Raw genomic sequence first — 21,733 nt, 5'->3', positions numbered from 1 at the left:
AATTACCTTGTAAAGTCCGAATCACCTCATGTGAATGAGCTGGAAGAAAATACGCGAGAAATTATGGTGCTCATTAAACCTTTGCTTCTTTTCACCACTCGTTTTAAGAAAAAGGCTTTCTCTAACACAGAAAAAAAAATTTTTTTTTAATCCGAAAGACTTTTATTTAGAACAGAAATTTACAACTGTGAATGCGAAATAGAATTTATGGAGGTGCGAAAAGTACTGTTTGCTCAAATGGATCCTGAGCTATCACTAACTCAGCTGCTAATATACAGCTGTTGAAAGGTTTTGGTTTATGTGATTACGGCAAAGCCTCGAAGGCTATCTACCTAAGGGGAGGGATGCCTTCGCGGAGGACTTTCTAAGAGAAACTGGCTCACATACACGTTACACATGGGGAAAACCACGAAATCTTCCCTGCAGCCAGCTTATTTGTGGGATTCCGCTGGTGGACGCTACTGAAAAGAGTTTAAACATATTCGGAAAGCGTTCGAGGATTAATCAAACATTTCATACCCGTACAAAGCATTCAAAAGTTTGAGATCCATTCAATGGCATAGCTAGTGGTGAGGGAGGTCAACACCGAGCGGCACACTTTTATAGGCGGCATTTGTTGCGTGAAACATTATTTTATAGGAGTTAGCTGGATTGTCAAGATAAATGAAGAATAATGGGATTCTAAATTGAGAAAAACTGAGATGAAAAAAAAAGAGTTTTTACTCAAGATAAGGTATTCAGGAAAGCACTACGTTATTCCAGCAACTACATACTTTTGCTATACCGTTTTTGTAACATCAAAACTTTTGTATGCAAATTATGAATATCTGATCGCGGTGATATTTATGAGAAAAAATTTCTCGTAAAGAAAGAAGTATTTCAAAGTTTTTATTTCCGTTACTGCTAGGGAAATCGAAACGGGAACTTGGATGGGCAATCCATTGAATTTTTCAATTTCATTCTAGAATACGATCTCCAGAACAAAGTTCCAAATATTATAGTATTCGTGCAAACTTTCCTCGTATTTGTTGTTATTGCTGATGTTATCAGAAACGTTTTTTAAGAAGTATTTAAGAACTATAAATGCAGATTTTCATTTAACAAATCTTTCTCTATTCTGTACAAAACAGCAATCAAGTCCAGTTTACAATGTCATGCGAACCAAAAAAAAAAAAAAAAGGGCAAAATAATAACGTACTTTTAAAATGTTGGAATTAAAGTTCATTTTTAAAAATAAATTTAGAGATTTTATTTGTTTCGTTACATATCACTTTGATATTTTTTTTGTAGATATTTATTTGTATATCAAGAGGGAAGGCAAATTTAGGGCAAACTTAGGAATTGTCCAGGATGGCGAAAGTTCTAGCTACGCCATTATTACGTTTTTAATAAATGAAGGATTGCTGCTGCCCTCTGCAGCTCGAATGGAGAACTAAATTCGTACCATATTTTATTAGAGAAAACTTCAGCTTCTTCAAATTATCAATTTCAGACAGTACCAGTATAGCTTGGGAGGGGGGAGGGTAAAGAGGAAAATTTTTTCCCTGGCGCAGCATCCAGGGGGTACCAATCTGATGTTAGGAAATTTTTGAATAAATATTTTCCATTCTTGGCAAAGAAGAGGGGGCGCGAAATCTTCAACTGCCCGCGGGCTCTGAATAACCTAGCTACAGTTCTGAATAGTACGACTATCTAATGATTAGATAATGTACAGATCCCTTTTGATACTCATAGTATTGAAATAAGATAGGATACTTTTTTAAGTTATTCGTTATGAGGTATAAAATATGCAATAAAATTAAACTTACAGATATCTTTTTAAAAGAGCATGTAGAAATTTTAAAGCTAATTAAAAACGTTTGCTCTTACTACTTGTAAGAAAAGTCTTTTTTTCTTTCTGTGCAGAATTTCGAAGCCCTTAAAAAGTACTTTCCAAAATTCTTAAAAGAAAACTTCTGACAAGTAAGTGATTAGCCAACTGAGTTTCTTCAAAACTTCTAAAAACATTAAAGTTTCAAACCTGAATTTAAAAAACGTTTTCCACCTTCCATTTGTTGCCACAATGAAATTGTAAAAAACTGTCCCGATAAAATATCTGTTACCAAAACAAAAATTTTGTTATACGCGCATAAAATAATTATTTGAGATATTTAAAAAAAAACTGTTGGGAAAAGAGGAAACGAATTACCATAATGCCACCTTGTAAAACGAACTTTCCTCAATTCAAATTTAAAAAAATTAAAAAGAATAACGTCAATTAATATTGGCTCAGCTGTAGGATGTTTTGTTTATACCACAATTTTCAACGTTTGATACTCAGCCAGGATCTGGTAATCTGGTCCTTCCAAAACCGTTTCAACGAATATCTAAAATCGGAATGGTCAAACCGCGGCTTGCAAGTCTCTCTTTTATTACTTATGTGGGCTCATATAGTAAAAATTAGTACTTTTGTCTTTCAGGTATAATTATAATTTGAAAGAAAAGTCATATTTTTCAACAATTAATATTTTAGTTTTTTAATTTAAATTACATCCATAATGATTTTAAATAATTTCAAACTGTCAAAATTAGGAGCAAGCCCTTTTAAAGGGCGACTGAGGGTTTGGGAACCCAGTCGCCAAATGCTGGTGGGGAGAAATTATTCTCCACGCCCTTTTTATTAAGAACGCCTCTTAGAATTTTTTGAAGTCAGGAAAATGAAGAAATCCGCAGTGCCTTTGCCAGGATAAGAAACCCCGACCTCCCGAATATACGTGTCGAGCGTGCTTCCGGTTACACCACAAAGGCATGCGGAAGGAGGAAGAAAATACCTTGCAATCTGTAAAAATATACAATTTGTTTTGATTTCAAAGCTTTTTAATCAAATAAATTACTATATATTTCATTTTTAGTAACTATCTTAGCCAATGAATCATTGTAATTAATATTGTAATTAGTTTTGTTATTTTCTCTATCAGCTTCAATGAAGTTCTCTAAGAAAGCTTTACACAAAAAATTATTTTCAATTTGCTAAAAGAAAAATTTGTAACAGCAATTTAAAATTTTCCGAATTCGGTAATCTTCTTTGCCGATCTATACTTTATTAACAGATTTATATCTTTATTTTTTTTGAGTTTAACTATTATATTAATGATATAAACATGTAAGTATTAACATAGTTTATAGACATGAAATACAGAAATCTTCCAAATGCTAAATAAAATTTTTCTTCTCAGCACCAGAGGTGAAAAAGTGAAAACGAAATCTGAAATAAAGTTCCTATAAAACTGAACTATTAAAAGTGGTGAAATCATTTTATGACATGGAAGAGACATTTTGTATGGTTGGCATTACGTAATTTTATACACAAATATTGTTACAAATTCATAAATTATCTGACTAAGCAATTTTACATGAATTCAGTCATCTTACTGATTATCCAATGTGTCGACGACCTCGATGGGTTCTAAACAAGAAGGTTAGATCTTCTAAAAGGAATTCAGTGTTCTCAGGTTAGATTGACCACAAATTTAGAAGTCTTTTCCATGCATTTTCTCATTCCATGCATGCATGCACAGATTTTACAAGTGTATTAGTGTGTCTGCTGTACCTACGAACAGACATTCATTTCTCATTTGCTCTGCCATTTGGAATTCGACTGCAATTGCTGAAGGTGTAGGGCGTGTTTCTGTTTGCGCTGCGCTCGTATATTGCTGCTCCATTTTCTTATCTTTGAGCTGGTTGCTACTTGTGTGGTTAAGTTTTATGTTCTGATACTCATGATAAATGTGACATAGTGACTTCTAGTAGTTGTATCACCTGTGTGCATTAACAGTAATGGAAGGAAACGTCGACTTTCCTCCATTAAATTCTACTTATATAGATTTACCGGAGGTGGCTCGCTGCCATGTGCTCAGACTCACGGCTGACATCTTGGATTATGTGAATAGCATAAATAACTCGATGAAAACAGGCAGGACTTGCTCGTGAAGTAAAATTATTCGATGAATGACTTTATTTGTGCAATGCATCCAGTTGAACGTATTAACATAGATATAAAAACTTGTAGAAGTGTTCTACAAAGCCAAATAAAATTGAAAACCCTGAAGTAACTATAAAATTTTTACAAGATTATTTCATTAAAGCACGTGGAATTGCTGAAGGACTCTTACACACGCTTAAGGGTAAATGTGGATCTTTCGGAATTTCAAATCTTAAAGTTGCAAGTCATTCGGTTACGGACATAATTTTAGATAATATTTCTAGCGTAATTAGTGCAAATAATTCTAATAAGGGTATATCAAGTAATAATGCTAAAAAATGTGAAAATATTGTTAGCAATGATAAAGAAAAGGAGGAAAATAATGAGAAAAAGTTAGATAAGCATAGAAGACCCTCTAAAAAATGCAAAAAGACCAATTACTGATTCTAAGGAGGAAGATGGCTTTACTCAGCTCAAAAATACGGCTCGTCCCTCGAAGATAGTCAAATCTAATTTTGAATTAGCCACGGAAAATAAATTCTCTAATTTACCTGTTGAATATAGTAAAGTTACTAACGAAAATGATATGGAAATTTCTGTTGAATCTGATAGAGACTCAACCCTCCAGAATTAAATCGATAATGGTTAAACCAAGTATCAAATTTTCTGATTTTGGAAAGGTAGTTAAAAATGATACTAAATGTGAATTTCTTAGCAAACTAAATGGTGAATTCTAAAAACTTTTTCCCTAGACTGAGGATGACCATCGGAGTATTTCCCCGATACTTAGATGAACGAAACCTTGACCATTACATCCTCCCAACCAAATTTGATAGAACAGTGATAGTTGTCACAAAAAGATTACCCATCGGTTGCCTAACGGAGGAAATTAAAGCAGAATTGAATGAAATTGGTTATGAAGTACATAAAGTTGCTCAAATGCACAAAATTAAGACTACGGCCCCAATGCCTCTCTTTCAGGTTCAATTAGTAAATAAACTAAGCGTTGATAAAATATATGGCATGGATTTTTTGGATCTGTTAGTGTGTACAAGTGTTATGGAGGTGTTGCGCAGTGTCACAACTGCCAACACATCCATCTCTCATCTAACGTTTGCAAACTGCAGCCTCACTGCGTGAAGTGTGCAGGTGCACACAAACCTGAGAACTGTTCTGAAGAAAGACTTTTGTAAAGTGGTGCAACTGTAATCAAGAAGGACATACCTCAAATTATCGTGCATGTCCTAAATTTCCTGTTCCTGATATGCCCAAGATTAGTAAAATGTATGATGACAAAAAATAATTCTGTAAACCCTGCTGACAAAATGGCTAATAACCCTGTAATTATAAACTCTGTAATTAAAAACCTGTTGACACTAGTAAGGGCATGACTTACTAGTGTCAACAGGTTTTTAATTATGCCAATGTTGTCAAAACTGTTGATAAAATTCCACCCAAAAGCTCCGTTAAACAACCAGTTGAACCAATTTTAAGTACCATCTGTGATGTGAAATTCTTTAAAGAAATAGTTAATGTATTTAAAGGTTATTCCATAATGAGTATTTTTAAAAAGATCTCAGATAAAATGCCAGGCCTCCAGGCAAATGAAAACCCCATAGACAAACTTAATTGTCATTTTCTCTGTATTTGAAGAAATCTTTAGTTCTAGTAATAACAATAATTAACGTTAAGTACTTTTCAACTGTTTACTCCTTGTTACTGTTGTTAACTGTTAGTAACCTTACTTTGTAATTTTGTAATTTGCACAGATAGATTCACACTAACTCTTCATTTACTCTAAGCCACTTGTTCGAACGGCCCTCGGTGTCTTTCTCGGAGAATTTTCAGGTCATAGCTGTCTCGAGTGTTGTGTATAATATTATTAAGTGCTTTCTCCACTTCAACTTATCTTAATCTCAAAATTTATTTAAAGTATATATTAAAAATTTCATAATTTATATAAATTAAAAAACATTATTATTGATATTTTCGAATCTTTTATATCCCTATCTATTATTCTCCTAACAAAATTCATAATATAAATTATGTTCTGCAAAGGATAGGTTCTCCTAACCCAGGTACCCTGTTTCTAAGCACCGCTCTATTAACACTCTCTACGAACTGATGATGTTTTTATATATATAATAATTTTGCAATATGTAAACAGCATTCTGGATAGGAACAATCATTATCATGTGATCTAAATTTATCCATCAATCGTAAATATCTGTTCTGCGTAGCGTCTTTGTTGAATGTCAATTGCGTCTGTGTTACCAGTCGAACATAAAAAGAAAGTATAGGATGGATTTTGTTAAAGAAAACGTCACGATAGGAAAGCATAAAGTAATCAAAGGAAACGCAATATACAGTATGATTGTGTTATAAACAATGCAATGAAACGGGAAATCAAGAGAACAAAACTGAGAGAGCAAAAGATACTTCAATAAAGCTTAAAAATAAAATTCGGCTTTCTGGGGAAACATTCGTTTAAGGAAAATGCAGACATGAAGAGAACAAATGAATGAGAAGAAGAAACTTCAGATTTAATCTTAGATAATATACGAAATGGATTAGATTAAGTACATCGTACTTAATTTTTTTTTATTTCTAAATAAAAGGATTAGGGCATAAATTATGCAACAGTCTATAAAATCCTTTTCTAGAAAATAAAATTTTAAAAAGGTGTTCAATGGGGTAGCCCAAAACTCCCAACTTGTAAGGGCCACGAAATTATTTGAACCGACCCTGTTTCCGTGTATACCTGGTAAGCAGTCCGTTCTAGGAATGTTGCCAATTAGCTAGACATAAAATCTTTAATATACCTTTTAAATTCAATGAATTTTCAGTTGTTCCAAAAACGCTAACTGTGTAAAACAAAAACGCACTTCTAAATAATTTAGTTTCATATTTTATTTTCTAAATATCTGAAGTAATTGTGCTACAATTAATTCCGCTTTAAGTCACATGGATCATTAACGTATTTTAGTGTAACGCAATGAAACAGAATAATTCCAAGATTTTATAGATAATCAAAATCGTAAAAAACAACCTTGTATTTAGCATAAGTATATAGCTAAATACAAGGTTGTTTTTTTCGATTTTGATTGTCACATTAGCGTGTTTCTCTTCGCGTCTATTTTATAGATATTTTATTGAAGATGTTTCTATCGTCAAAAGAAAGGAAGGAATAAGCTTGCAATATATGCTTTAATTTATCATCATAATACTTGAAAAAAGACTTTTTTTTTAATTTCTTTACTTTTCCTGTGTGTTTGTAAGGATTAAAATCTGAAAATAAATAAACAATGATCATGTAAAGCTGTACTTTTATTATGGAAATAGGCAAAATTTGAGACCTTGACCCAAATGTCTTTAAGATTCAAAACAAAACAAGAAAAAACTCTGAAATTATTTATTGGAAAGTTAAAGTAAGTTCTTGGAAGTTATTTTAATAACATGTAAAGGATATAAATCTTCGTTTTATTGAAAACTAAAGAATTCCACAATTACCCTTTAACAACAATGAAGTAATTTATCTTGTTTGTATTAATCTCTTTCACAATGACTCAATATTATTGTTAAAAAAATAATTTGTGAATGCTACAACTGAAAATAAATTTGATATCACAGAGATGATATCCAGATTTTGCGTCCTTTTGAAGTATGTGTTTGTATGTCCGATTAAAAAAGTATGAATATAATTCCACTCTTTTAATTTTTTATTTATTCATCCATGCGTTTGTAATTTCCTGATCTTAAATCAAGCATGAAGGCGACCTAATTTTCAGATCGATATGAAATTCAAAATCAGCTATAAATAACATTGAATTTATTAAACGGAGAGCAGAAAATATTTCTTTAACTGATATCAGTTTCACTAGACATGCATTAGATAAACATTTTGTCGCATAAACGTCTCTGCACATTTTGTCAAAAGGGGAAGTCCGCAACATTTCTAATTAAATTGTTTCCCTCTAATTACATTACGATATCATGAGTGAGCTGAATGAATTTGTCTCTGTGTAGTCACTTTTTTTCACGCCTGCAATTTAAAATTGTCTTCAGATAGTTTACTTTCTTGAATCTTGAACAAATACTGCTCTGTACCAAACTGCTAAAAATGTAGTTTCTCGATTTGGTTAAAGCACGTTTCGTAGCTGTAATCTCTTTGTAAACAGATGTTTATTAGCTAAATTTACTTTTTCATATTTCAACATAATATTATTTCTTGATTTGTATTTAAAGCCTAAACGTTATTAAGATCTAATAACCTTCTAATCTTAAGACACAATAACACGCCGAATAAGTACTAATTCAGAAGTCACATAACAAAAATCAGCGTTAATTTTCAAAATTTTCTCAGGACTAGTTTCGATGGTTTTACCGAACCACCATCCTAAGCTGCAAAACCGCAAATGAACAAGATAGGAAATAATGATTAGATAAGATAAAAAGCCTGGACAAGAATAAGCAAGTGGCGCCATCTGTTGGTGAAACCAGAACTAAAACATAATTTCTTTAAAGGCCAAAGGCAAAGATGGGTTGGAATTAGGATCGTTAACAAGAACAGAAAGATTTTTTTTGAATGTGAAATGCCTCTAGAAAATCCAGTTCTACAATGGAAGATGTTTTTTGAATAATTTTGGCAGCAGGAAAATTGAAAGTGTGATTTTCGGACCAACAATGTTGAGCAACAGAAGACTTCTGTGTTAAATTGTTTGAAACTTTAAACTTCCCGGCATGGTTCCGATAGTAGACGATACTTTTACCCCGTTTGAAGGTAATAAAGATGATTTAAAAAAAGTTCTTTCAACAATGAATTCTATTGATCCTGCTATTCAGTTCACTTTTGAACTTCAGACTTGCAATTTTCTTCCGTTTCTCGACATTCTGGACACATGTAACACATCCAACTTCAGTATAACGGTTTACCGTAAACCGTCATCGGTTTGCCTTCCACCACACTTTAAATCATGTCATCCGACTAAACAAAAGTTAGCTTCATTTTATTCCTATGTTTTCCGTGCTCTTCAAGTTTGCTCCTCCAAACTAGCCCTTGATAAAGAACTAAATTATTTAAAAGCAATAGCTACTGACAGGGGCTTTTCACCCAACATTATTAATCAAGCAGTTAAAAAATTCTCATCTCAACACACTAAAAGGCACACTCTTGTTTTAGGAGATTATAAAAATTCTGTTGTCATTCCCTTCTTTTCATCAATTACCTATAACGTTGCACATATTTTGCAGAAATTTAACTTTCCGGTTGTTTATTCTCCCATCAGTAAAATTCCGAGTTCCATACTCAAGGACCCCATTCCGAATATGAATTCTTGGGGTATTTATAGGATTTCTTGCCAGTGTGGTTTAATTTACATTGGCCAAACTAAGAGAGCCTTAAAATTTCGCGTCAAGGAACATGAGGCATATGTTAGAAAAAAGGAAACACAGAAGTCTTCTGTTGCTCAACATTGTTGGTCCGAAAATCACACTTTCAATTTTTCTGCTGCCAAAATTATTCAGTAAACATCTTCCATTGGAGAACTGGATTTTCTAGAGGCATTTCACATTCAAAAATATCTTTCTGTTCTTGTTAACGATCCTAATTCCAATCCATCTTTGCCTTTGGCCTTTAAAGAAATCATGTTTTAGTTCTGGTTTCACCAACAGTTGGCGCCAATTGCTTATTCTTGTCCAGGCCTTTCTTATCTTATCTAATCATTATTTCCTATCTTGTTCATTTGCGGTTTTGCGGCTGAGGATGGTGGTTCGGTAAAACCATCGAAACTAGTCCTGGGAAAATTTTGAAAATTAACGTTGATTTTTGTTGTGTGACTTCTGAATTAGTACTTATTCGGCGTGTTATTGTGTCTTAATTATAGAAGCCCCAAACAGGCTTATTTTTTGCTTTCTTTTTTGCACGTGGTGTGGCCGCCATTTTGTGATTGCATGGGTTTCGGTAAGTACTTTTTTGCAATTTTGAAGTTCTGTTTATGTTTCGTATATTTGGATATTGTCCTTTGCTTGTCTGATTTCATGTATTTTAGTTACAAACGTTTAGTTTTTTATTCGTTACAGTGAGGGATTTTTCTGCTGTTTTGTGTGGGCTTTATTATTGCTTAGTTAATTTTGTTTGATTTTCTGCATTGTTTATCATGGTTTCCTCCGTTAATCGTTTCACTAAATTACGCATGAAACGGCAAAAATTCCTGAATCTTCTTGACTTTTTACTTAAATGTAAATGTAAAAAATTGATCCCCAATTTTATTCAAATCAAATCTAATCAAAAACCTTCCAGTCGCGTTTCAAGAATTCTGCTAAATTGCAAGCTGGCCTTACTTCGGTCCATCATAAGGGATACACGCAAACAATTGTCCAAAATTGAACATGAACTCTATAAGCTTCATCTTTAACTCGCTAATTCAAATCCAAAATTTACTGCACTTGAACAAAAGTCTTGGTCTAGAACGGAGAATGCAGTTAACCGTCATAAAAACACCCTTGCAGTTAAATTCGAAAAACATCTTTTACAGTCTTGCAGTTCAAGTAGTTCAAAAAATCTTCCCATTGTAAACATCAAGCCAATAGTTAATATTTCTAATGTTAGTCTTTCAGAAGAACAAGAGTGAATTTTAAAATATAATTTTAACTTCTCACAAACCTGTAAACTCTCGATTCCAAAGATTTTGGCTCCTGTGATGACTTCGTGGTTTAACAAGGCACCATTTAGCAAGACGAAACAAACATTTATTAAATATATAATTCAAATAATAATATAATAGTTACTCAGAGCAGTACGTCGCTCCTACCGCATAGTACAATCTACTACCTTCCTCTTCCGAGGCTAACATGCAACTCCTAATAAATACATTAACCCTTCTCGAAGAAGAGCTACCTGCGCCAAGCATGCTCTGTTGATCGCCAAACAGTCGCCAGATATCACACCCCCGTCGTAAGATTGTTGTTGATATTATTTACAAATCAATCAGCAATCTGGAAACTAAAATCTAGCAACTGTTTGCGATCAACGTGAAAAAGAAAAAAAAAACTACATATACTTTTATACATTCTCTCCTAATTTTCAAATCTCAATTACTATAGACATACCTCAATTTACTACATAAACATAGATAACACATTTTTATATATAAACATAGATAAATCATTTTTAACTTCACTTGTTCCGAACCTTATTATTATTGTAACAATTTATCAATTCTTAATTCAAAGAAACCAAGTTGATATTTTCTTTTATAAACATGTTAAAACATACCCTAGTATTATTCCAATGATGACAGTAAAATTATTAAGTTTCTTATATATATATAAAATTATATTCTTAGCATTCCTTTTAATTAATGATGCTGCAGCATGATTTAAATCCTTGGGAGACAAATATCTAAATTTACCACTTACCTCGAATATTTGTTATCCAATAATTTCTCTATCTATTTCAAATTACATAAACATCTTATTTGCACAAAATTGTAAAATGATTATGAAAAGCAAAGAAAACTATCTAATTATTAACTATACAAAATGTTCGTGAAGATGAACAGTAAATTAATGTTCAAAGTTCACAAGTGGGAAGTCTGGATAATGCATCCGCGTTTGACAGTTTTTTTCCAGGGCAATGTTCTATTTCGAGATTATATTTCTGCAAAGCTATGGCCCATCGTTGTAATTTGGACGATTGCGGAGCATTTCTCACTATAAAGGCTAGAGGATTATGATCAGTCACAATTTTCACCGATGAACCGAATATCCAAGGTTCAAACTTCTTCAATGCCCATACTATAGCATAAGCTTCACGCTCTATAGTCGGCCAGCTCTGTTGAGGTTTCGATAATTTCTTGCTCGCGTAGCAGATGGGAAATTGCTTCTCTCCCCTTTGCTGTGACAAACATGCACCTATTCCGATTTGGGATGCATCAGAATGAATGACAAACGGATCCTGCAGTGTTGGGGTGATCAGCTCCGTTGACATCGCTAATCGTTCCTTCAGTTGTTGAAATGTTGACTCATGAATTTCTTTCCATTCGAGTATTTCCGGTTGTTTATTTTTCGTTAGTTCTGTGAGTGGGTAGGCGATCTCTGCATACCCTGGGATATAATCGCGATAATAATTACATAGTCCTAACAGACTTTTAAGATCTCTTTTCGTTTTCGGCGTTTCCAGCTTCTTGATTGCCTCTATTTTCTCGGGATCTGGTTGATGTTTTCCTGATCCAATGATGTGTCCTAAATATTTAATTTGAGGTTTTGCAAACGAACATTTCTTCGAATTGATAGTAAATCCAAGTGACTCTAGTTTGGTAAAAACTTTATCCAGATGTCGGAGATGAGTGTCGAAATCCGTGGAAAATATAGCTATGTCATCAATATAGGCTCTTGAAAATTGTTGAAATTCTTTCAGCGCGTTATTCATTACTCTCTGAAAAGTTTCTGCTGCGTTCCTTAATCCAAAGGGTAGCACTTTAAACTGATATTGACCTCGATGAGTTTTGAACGATGTGTACTCTTTACTTTGTTCCTCCATGGGAATTGCCCAATATCCTTTCAGCAAATCTAAAGTTGTTATGACGTTGGCTCTTCCTATACTGTACATTAAATCAATGGTATTTTGCATAGGAAAGTCATCTGGCTTCGTCACTGCATTCAAAGCTCGATAATCTAAGCACAATCTGATATCTCCATTTTTTTTGCTTACACAAACTACTGGATGAGCTATTTCTGCATTACTTTCTTCTATTAGTCCCGATTTCAATAATTCTTCTACTTCTTCATCGACCTTGGGTTTCAATGCTTCAGGAATCCTATAAATGTAAGGTTTCTTCCTCTCCATATTGGGTATTAATCTAATTTTATGAGCTTCAACTTTAGCTATTTTCAGCTTTCCGGTGAATAGTGCTCGGTGTTTGTTGATAAGAGCTATCAATTTTCTTCTCTGCTGCGGATTCAAATTTTCTAAATTCAGATTTGCATCTATTTTAAAATCTTCCAGGGGGGTTGAGAGATCTTTTCCTCGTAAAGTTATAATTTCTCCAAATTCTTCTTCATTTTCAAATATCACTCCAACTGCATTGACACTAGCTTGGAATTTTCTAATTTTATTTGCATGAACATGTTTGATCTTTCCATCAGGTAGTTTTACTTTATAGGAATGAGGTGGGCAATGATTCACGATTTCTCCTGGACCAGTCCATCGTGCATAGAGTTTGTTATTTGAATCTGGTATGAGTAAATAAACTTGTTCTCCGATTTTGAAATTTTTTGGTATTGATCTCCGATTAAAGTACTCAGCATATTTTTGTTGTTTATCACTTGCAATTAAATTGGCTTGTTCGGCTGCTTGTTCTAACCTTATTTTTAAAAGTTGTAAGTAATCCACTGCCGATTCACTTAGATTAGGTGGTATAGGTATTTCTCCTGACCATGAAGACTTCAGTACTGCTAAAGGACATCTTGGTTGTCTTCCATACATCAGCTGAAATGGTGAGACACCCGTGGTGCAGTTTGGTACTTCTCTGTATGCAAAGAGCAGGTATGGGATGTGCTTATCCCAATTCGAAGGATCAGTCCTGATGACATGATGTAACATTTGCTTGAAGGACTTGTTCCATCTTTCTACTAATCCATTTGAAGCACTGTAAGCAGGTGTAGAGAACCTAGGGTGAGAACCTAGTCTTTTCTGGAATTCTTTAGTTAATTTTGAAACGAAGTTACTTCCGTTGTCACTAGCTATTGTATTAGGGATTCCTGTTCTCATGAAAATCTCCAAAAGCGCGTCGCAAGTGGCTTTTGCTGTCAAGCTTCTCAGTGGAATGGCTTCTGGCCATCGAGAATGTTGATCTACCAGACATAACACATATTTATGTTTCCTAGCAGAGGAAGGTTCAATAGGTCCAATAATGTCGATGTTAACTGTTTCGAAAGGTAATCCTGGCCTTCTGACCGGTGTGATGGGAATCTTGTCAGATCGCTTTTCTGGACTTTTCAACTGACAATCTTTGCACGTTTTACAAAAGGTTTCAACATCTTGTGCTAATCCAGGCCAATAAAATGAATATCGTATTCGCTCCTTTGTTTTTCTTATACCAAGATGTGCACCGAAAATGGAACTATGTGCTAATTCCAGCACTTGTGCTCTTCTACTAAGTGGAAGCACTAACTGAAAAACATTCTGTCCTAATATTTTTTTCTTGGTGATGTAAAAGATGATCAATAAATAAATAATTTCCTTTTTTTTCTATTGCTAGCTTCCATGCTTCTCTCAGCGAGGGACAGTTAACTTGCTCTTCGCGTAGGCGTTCAGCAGACGATAAGTCTGTGTTTACATAAACACTCGCCTTCTTCCCTTCCTCCTCTTCGTTTTTCTCCTCCATAAGCATTAGCGGGGGGGAATCAACGCTGTCGTTTGACTGTGCATTGGCGAATAAAGTTTGTAAGTTTTCGCTTCCGTAATTATTTCTTTCTGCGTTTGGTTCTTCTGCCGCAGGATTAATCAACAGTTCGTATATTTCTGGAGTTATTAGGCAAGGCACATTTAGCTTATCAGTCACTGCAATTAATGTATCCACAAAATTAAATATATTGCTTCCATGATCTTTATGGTAAATAGGTACACGGCAAACTTTTGCTTCAATTGGTTGTCCGAAAGCAGGTGTTAGCAATATTTTACCTCCTTCTCTCTCCTCTAAATTTGGAATGAGCGATAAATGTACGATCATTATCTGCGTTCCAGAGTCTACGATAGCTTCGATTTTCTCAGAGTTAATAAAAATATCTACTTTTTGCAGTGGTTGAACGATGCGTTCTGCGAATTCAGATCGTAGATGGGATGAGTCTACTTTAGCTACGATGGCTTCTTCTTTTGATGTTCTGTTTGAATTTTCTTGAGTTTTGGAATCATCCTTTCCCTTCTTATTTACTGCAGTTTCGTTCTTTCTTCTTTTGTCTGGGCAATCTCTCGCGATGTGTTGATAATTTCCACAAATATAACATTCTTTTCTTCTCGCGTGAAATCTTTCGTGTTTTGGATATTCTTTTCTCATGGGTGGTGGAATATATTTGTCGTGTGCACATGTTGTATCCAGGAATCTCGGTGATCGCTTAATTCCATTTCAAACTTCGTCGAAAGATTTTCCTTTGGCCGTGAAATAAATATCACATTCTGTAGCTAATTCTTGAGGCTTCAGCCATTTATTTCCTTGGCGTATTGCGACGTGTGCAGCTGTTTCTTCATCTAATGCTTGGAATAATTTATCGGAAATAATTAACTCCTTGAGTGTTTCGAAATCCTTTACTTCTCTTGACTTGCAGTAATAGTCCCATGTAGCTGTTAGTCTTGAAGCGAACTGGATATGCGTTTCGCCGGAATAACGTCTAGTTTTTCTGAAGTTTTCTAAACAGGTTTGAGGAGTAGGTTGATATTCCTTCAGAACAAGAGTTTTAACTTTTTCGTAATTTTGCAGATCTTCCTCCTTTATATAAACAAGAACATTTGAAGCTTTTTCTCCAATTAATTTCAATAATATTTCTGATTTGTATTCTTCAGGAACCTTCTTGTGCTTAAATGCTCTTTCGATAGAATCGAAAAATATATTCCATTCTTCTGCTCTCTTCGGTACTGGTATAGTCAGTGTTTCTACTCCTTTGATCAGCTTGTCCAGGGAAATTTCGGTTTCTCGTTCTGTGTTTTGTATTAAAGGTGTTGGACTTCTACTTCCTTCATTTTGAGTTGCTCGAATCTTCGCTAGTTCTATTTCGTGTTCTCTTTCTGTTCTTATTCTTTCTTCTTCCATTTGCATTCTTTCCATTTCTTCTTTTCTTTTTCTATTCTCCACTGTAGTAATCAGAATTTCTTTCACGAAATCAGCATCTTCGACGTATTCCTTGCTATTCTGGAGTTTGTGTTTCAGTTCTACCAGCTTCAAATCTGGGGATGCTTCTTCGCCAATTTCCAATAGAACTGTTACTAAATCCTCTTTCTTTGCGTTTTTGAACATTTTCTTCTATTTTCCTTTAGAATCAAGCCTTTCAAACTCTCGATTAAATAATTCTCACGTTTTTACTCTCTTTTGCAAATGAACACTTCTTTCGTTAGTTAGGCTTAACTTTACGCCTGTTCCGTTTTCAACGCTCTAAGCTTCTAACCTCTCTGGTTTTCTCGAAAGAGAGCGTGTTGTGATGACTTCGTGGTTTAACAAGGCACCATTTAGCAAGACGAAACAAACATTTATTAAATATATAATTCAAATAATAATATAATAGTTACTCAGAGCAGTACGTCGCTCCTACCGCATAGTACAATCTACTACCTTCCTCTTCCGAGGCTAACATGCAACTCCTAATAAATACATTAACCCTTCTCGAAGAACAGCTACCTGCGCCAAGCATGCTCTGTTGATCGCCAAACAGTCGCGATATCACAGCTCCTATTGAAAAAGCTTTCAAGTTCAGTAAAGTTTCAGATTCACAGAAAGAAATGATTAGGCATCTTATCGCTCATAATGTGAAATTCAATTATAAACCTTCGAAACCAAATCTAACTGCGAGAGAAAGAGCTACAATGCGCGAAATTCATTCTAACCCAGATATTATCATTTCAAAGGCCGACAAAGGTGGCCAGATAGTCGTCATGGATAAGAACACTTACATCGATGGTGTCACTAAACTCTTAAACGAAGGACCATATAATCCGATCCCTAAAGATCCTTCACCTTCGGACTTGTCAAAAATAAAAAATGCGATCAAATCTTCACAAATCATTTCAAGCAACTTAAAACATTCCCTTATCCCATCTGTTGCGAATTGTGCCAGATTATATGCTCTTCTCAAAATTCATAAAAGTGGTATTCCTTTCCGCTCTATTGTATCAAATTTAAGTATTGCCTCATATCCCTTAGCTAAATATTTAGTTTCTAGATTTTCAACTCTATTAGACAATAACATTTACACCATAAAAAATTCAATAGAGTTTGTGAAAAAGGTTAAAAACATTTCTCCTAGTAATTTACTCATGGTTTCTTTTGATGTAAAATCATTATTCACCAATGTTCCAGTGGAGGGTGCATTAAGATGTCTAGAAACAAGACTTCGCGAATTTCATTTCTCTTGCATCGAAATTGATGAGCTAATTTCTCTCACTCAACTCTGTTTGAAACAAACACATTTTGTTTTCCAAAATAAATATTACAAGCAAGCTGAGGGATTAGCCATGGGAAGCCCCCTCATTCCCATCCTGGCTGATATCTACATGCATTATTATGAATCAAAATTGTTTGAAACTTTAAACTTCCCGGCATGGTTCCGATACGTAGACGATACTTTTACCCTGTTTGAAGGTAATAAAGATTATTTAAATAAAGTTCTTTCAACAATGAATTCTATTGATCCTGCTATTCAGTTCACTTGCAATTCTCTTCCGTTTCTCGGCATTCTGGTCACACGTAATACATCCAAGTTCAGTACTACGGTTTACCGTAAACCTTCATCGGTTTCCCTTCCACCACACTTTAAATCATGTCATCCGACTAAACAAAAGTTAGCTTCATTTTATTCCTATGTTTTCCGTGCTCTTCAAGTTTGCTCCTTCAAACTAGTCCTTGATGAAGAACTAAGTTATTTAAAAGCAATAGCTATTGACAAGGGCTTTTCACCCAACATTATTAATCAAGCAGTTAAAAAATTCTTATCTCAACACACTAAAAGGCACACTCTTGTTTCAGGAGATCATAAAAATTCTGTTGTCATTCCCTTCTTTCCATCAATTAGCTATAAAGTTGCACATATTTTGCAGAAATTTAACTTTCGGGTTGTTTATTCTCCCATCAGTAAAATTGAGTTCCATACTCAAGGACCCCATTCCGGATATGAATTCTTGGGGTATTTAGAGGGATTCCTTGGCAGTGTGGTTTAATTTACATTGGCCAAACTAAGAGAGCCTTAAAATTTCGCGTCAAGGAACATGAGGCATATGTTAGAAAAAAGGAAACACAGAAGTCTTCTGTTGCTCAACATTGTTGATCCGAAAATCACACTTTCAATTTTTCTGCTGCCAAAATTATTCAAAAAACATCTTCCATTGGAGAACTGGATTTTCTAGAGGCATTTCACATTCAAAAAAATCTTTCTGTTCTTGTTAACGATTCTAATTCCAATCCATCTTTGCCTTTGGCATTTAAAGAAATTATGTTTTAGTTCTGGTTTTACCAACAGATGGCGCCACTTGCTTATTCTTGTCCAGGCTTTCTTATCTTATCTAATCATTCTTTCCTATCTTGTTCATTTGCGGTTTTGCAGCTGAGGATGGTGGTTCGGTAAAACCATCGAAACTAGTCCTGGGAAAATTTTGAAAACTAACGCTGATTTTTGTTGTTTGACTTCTGAAACTTCCAATCTGTTATTTATTATGTTCCTTTAGTTCCAATCTCATTCGAGGGCCAAAATCAAGAACATGATCAAAAGTGATGCTTTTGGAATGCACATGTCATTTGCTGTTGTTGTTGTCGTGACTTACCCTACTTAATATGAGAACAAGCCCACGAAATTCATCGTGGCGACGAATTCAAGATCGCGCCTGTCGTTGGCAAAAGCCTTGAGCACCATATAGGTGTAACAGTACGATTTTGCTCAGTTCCACCCTCAATTTTGATGGAGAGCACCTTGGGGGACGGGTTCGAGAGTCTCCCACCCCTTTTCTCTACCCTTAACCTCCCGAGAGGACTTTCGGCTCGCTGCATATTTAGAGTGCCCACATGCCCCGCAGACACTACATTTGTACAAAAATCCATGCCTTCTCTTGGATTCGAAATCCGGCCCTTCGGTACGGCAGTTAGCGTGGCTAACCACTATCCCGGTTGGGCAGCACGCGTCATCTGTTTATTTTCGATGCAATAAATATGTAAAGTTAGATTCAGTTTCTGTAAGTTTAACATTAGCATACCTCCATTTGACGCTGAGCGAATTATCGTTCCTTATTTATTTTTTAATAACAGTATACAAAATGTAAAATAAATAACAGATTTATTTGCTCCCTTTAATAACTGAACTCTAAGTAATGAAAGAAATTTAAAGTAACTTGCACTTTACCTTGAGGTTCCAGAAACTAAAGCAAGGAAAATAATTAGCTTTTTTCTTGTGGACTGGACAGGAAACAATGATTCAAATTATTTATAAGCTTAATTGTATAATATAAAAATCTAAATTCGTTATCCTGCAACTTCTAATGTAATTTCAATAAAAAAACAAATTCACTAGCTTTTAGCACAGCACTAACGATAAGCAGTAACAATTAAGTTTCGGCACTGCAAACAGAAATCGTTCCCCTCTTTCCTAAACTGTTGACGACATATATTATAACTTCAGGAAAGATTCAACAAAAAATATAATGTGTTAATTAAAATAAACTTACTTTCCATATACATGCTTGTTCTTTCCCTAATTGCATTACATTATATGATATTACATTGCATTATGATTTTAGGCATTTGTAATCAGCTGTATTTGTCATTACTTACAAATGTAAGTTTTTTAGTTTACTTTCGAGGCTGCCTTGCAAATAGCGTGTTCTCAGAGTGTTTCCATTCGGCAAAACATAAAATACTGTTACGGTTTTTCTATTTATTTAGCTATATAGCTATATATATTATCAGTTTAGTATAATTCATTTAAATTGCTTTATGTCCCCTTGCAATGCAGCACGAGACTTATTTGAAGAGAAAGCTAAGCCAGAAAAGTTAAAATACAGGAGCACACGAATTTAATAAATAGATATTTCGAAATTGTACTCTTTTTGATATCCAGAAAAATCGAGAAAATACGAGAATGTTCTCGTGCATTTAAAAAGCTTATAAAAGCTGGAGGAAAATATCTCAATTCAGTTGTTTCATGAATTGTTCAGAAAACTGTTGTTGTTTACTGTGTGGTGATCCACGGTTTGAAAATGGTTTCTGAATCAGAAGAGATTCGTGCACTAACCTAGTGCTTCGCATTAGAGAGTAAAGAACATCTATGATATAAAAATATACTTTTATTTACACAGCGAAAACGCGCAGCAACATTATTAACGAAAGCTCATTCTCCTAATAACATACTTCTTTTTACACTCCGCTTGCGCATGCGCAATGACAATTACCAAAGGAGCTTGGCAGATACTGCCATCTGTTGGATAAACTATTCGCTACATATTCCTCCCACCTGAATTTACTGGGAGGTAAATTCACACATCTGTTAAGTATAATATATGCATAATAGTACAGTATACAATATTGAAGTATAAAATTATGCCTACCAAGATGTTCTAATTAAATTGAAATACAAATTTACCTGGAGATGCAGCATTCCATAATTTTCTAGACATATTAACAGATAATACTAAACCTAGAAAAATAAAAATAAATCAAATTATTACAAAGTATTCAAACAAGTACAAAACATTTCACAGACGTATCACTGGTTTCACAGTTCTACCACTGGTGGTAGTCATAGGAATATTTTCAGTCATATCCTTTTGGACTGGGTTATCCAGCTCAAGTCTGTACAGTCTTTGCACTGGTCTCAGAAAGTCAGAAGTCTCTGTTTTTATGACAGCAAGTCTTATTTGTCCATCACGACCAGGTAGCAGCTTTATGACACGCGCCAGGTTCCAAAAAGCACGTTTTTTGTTGTTATCTTCAAGTAGAACAATTTCACCCACCTGGAGAGGTTTAGCTATAGAGTTTTTAATGGACTGCTGACGTAACTGTCCTAGATATTCCACACGGAATCTTGCTCTAAGTTGTTCTCTCACCTTTTGTAGATACTTAGCTCGTTTACTCAGTTTTTCCTTATCCACTGTATCGATATCAGGTACTCCTGATTTGGAAATCTCCCGCAGGAACATTTCTGGAGTTAATGGGGATGAATCTTCAACGTCTTCCGACACGTAGGTAAGTGGCCTAGTATTGATTACTCTCTCACAGTCGCATAGTACTGTAAGCAACTCCTCGTAATCCAGGGCAGCACGACCTAGAACTTTTCTCAGAATCTGTTTCACCATTTGAACTAAACATTCCCACCAACCGCCCCACCAAGGTGCGGAAGGAGGAATAAATTTCCACTGAATTCTTTGCTCAGCGGCCTTTGATCGCAGACTCTCCCAATCAATTGTATGCAGAAGGCTCTCCGCTCCTTTAAAATTACTGCCATTGTCTGAGTATATTATAGATGGTCTTCCGCGACGAGAAATGAAACGTCTCAATGACTGGAAAAAAGCTTCAGTTGTCAAGGATGTTACTGACTCCAGATGAATGGCCCTATAGACCGCACATGTGTAAAGAACAATATAAGCTTTTCGACCATCCTTAAGGTAGAGGGGTCCTGCCAGATCGACACCCACTATCTCAAAAACATTTGCATCACGTACTCTATCTTTCGGCAAAATTCCTGGAGTTACATCACAACTTTTGGATTTAAATCTGTGACATTTAACACATTTTCTAATGCAGTTTCGTACTGTCTTACGAGTTTTGAGGATCCAATACTTTTCCCGCAAATGAGACATCACCATAGAAGTACCAGCATGCAGCAGCTCATTATGTGCATTCATTATTAGTAAGTTTACTTACTGCATGATCAGATGGCAAAATGACAGGAAACTTAAAGTCATCAGTATCGTCGCGATAAGAAATATTGGTTTTAGCTCTGATCAAACCATCACGATCAACTATAGGTCCGAGGTCTTTAATTTTATCATCGTTCACACTCTTAAATGATTCTCTTTGAACCAAT

Source organism: Stegodyphus dumicola, chromosome 7, assembly GCF_044657685.1.
Source record: "Stegodyphus dumicola isolate Sdum_Otavi_A_Nest chromosome 7, ASM4465768v1".
Taxonomy (NCBI): Eukaryota; Metazoa; Arthropoda; class Arachnida; order Araneae; family Eresidae; genus Stegodyphus; species Stegodyphus dumicola.
Note: the sequence above shows the minus strand (reverse complement) of the source record.